General features: G+C 32.1%; 1 protein-coding gene across 1 annotated transcript in view; it reads right to left on the bottom strand.

Moving 5' to 3' along the window:
• Window positions 1-1,852, bottom strand: part of LOC119588845 (inositol hexakisphosphate and diphosphoinositol-pentakisphosphate kinase 2-like) — a gene marked incomplete at its 3' end in the record, with an annotated part of 41,624 nt that overhangs the window by 35,135 nt on the left and 4,637 nt on the right.

Genomic DNA, 1,852 nt, shown 5'->3' with positions numbered 1-1,852 from the left:
GAATTCACTAGTCAAATGCACTAGAATTATCAATAAATCATGGGCAGCATCTTGATTAATAGGCTACTCTCATTAGAAAAAAGAGAGCATGCAGTACCGTATCTATATGGAGGATGAAGAGCATTAAAAAAATCCAATCTATTTTTTTACAAAGCTCTTCTAAAAAATCTTATTTATCCAACTTTTTGGCTGATTGTTATTCCTACCAAGGTAAATAAACAATAAAACAACTACAAAAAAATCTTGCAAAGTCTGAGTCTACTCATTTCCACAACCTCTTGTTTACTACAGTGTCAATTTAAGAATTAATCATCAAAGGTCTGGCAAGTATGAAGCATATACTTACCGACAATAACAAATGCCAACGGGGAGTTTTCAGATCTGTAGCAACGAGGGAGATGGGAAAAGCAGCAGCCTCAGAGAGCAGACACATTTATAATCAGAAGATATTTTGCCCTTCTTATCTTAGCCACAGCCAACCACCAGAGAAATACTCAGCACAGGCTCATTCTCAGATCATCTGCTTTGAAAGAATCAAGCTGAATTCTCATTCTATTCCAGAGCAGTGGCTTATGCTGATGGATATCACCAGAAAAATCTCTGAATAAGGAGCAAGTCAAATTGAAACAAAGCTAGTGAAGGTTTACTCACATTGCCTTGCAACAATTAGTTTAATCCCAAATGCACAGGCCTGAGCATAATGTAACATACTAATGTTTATCCTACATAGGTTAGACTTGCTACAGATTTTGTTTTGCTGTCATTGATATTGGTGATGAAAGTACCCACAAAATATTCAGTGAGATATAAATCTTAAGATTATCGTCAAGAATCTCTGGATATCAGTAACAAAATTCTAGACTGGCAGACTCATATCATAATCCAAAAGAAAAATACAATTAAAAGTTTCAATGCTGGAGATGAAAGCAAAGATTTTTTAGACATCAAAATTTCTTGCCAGGGCAAATGCACATCTTGTTTTAAACTGAAGTTCCAATCCTTTTCTAAAATTGTGGTTATCAAATTCCAAAACGAAAGAGCATTTTCACACATGTGCTCCCAAAACACAATCCAAACCAGGAAGTAATTACAACCACATAAATATCTGTATCTCTTTTTAGCCTCCAGTGCTTTTACATAAAAAATGCAGATGAGTCAGTGACAATGTCTGAGCAAGAGCATTTCTCTGGATGACTAGAAAAAAAGAGAAAAAGAAGAAGAAAAAAAGATAAAATAATTCAAAACACATGAAAACACATTGGCATTCCAGAAAAAATTCAGTCACAGAAGCAGTAAATGCAAACATCGTTTTCTTAAATTCAAGCAAAACACACATTTATTAAATGCTACAGAAATAAAAGAAGAAATCAGACAGAAGTTACAGGCAAGGTGTTTGCATTCATAATGTAAAAAAATGAAATTCTGAATCTTCAAGTTTTTCTTTATAATTTATTTCCCTTTTTATGATATTTAACACTAGTTACTGTAGTCTACGCACGACAAAAATAATAACATGCCTACCATAAAAGAAAATTCTATTTAGTTGAAAAAAATATGTATTATACATTAAGAGACTGAAATGAAGACAGTTCTCAAAACCCTTTCTAAATTCCTAGATGGAAACCTAGTAAAATGTATCATTAAGCATCAAATGTCATGATTTCATAAGTAAACACTGTATCAATGCAAGGAAATAACAGAGAAAATGTAAATACACTTAAAAAATAAAATTCTAGCTATCATTTTCTTCTCTTTTTTCCCAAAATATAAAAGAGTGAAGGAAACATCAAAACAGAATATTACAAATGCTTTCAAAAAAATCAATATTTTCTTCAGAAAATTATTGCTAAAT

Source organism: Penaeus monodon, chromosome 24 (assembly GCF_015228065.2).
Source record: "Penaeus monodon isolate SGIC_2016 chromosome 24, NSTDA_Pmon_1, whole genome shotgun sequence".
Classification (NCBI taxonomy): Eukaryota; Metazoa; Arthropoda; class Malacostraca; order Decapoda; family Penaeidae; genus Penaeus; species Penaeus monodon.
The sequence above is the reverse complement of the archived record's forward strand: the minus strand, read 5'-3'. Positions and strand labels throughout refer to the sequence as shown.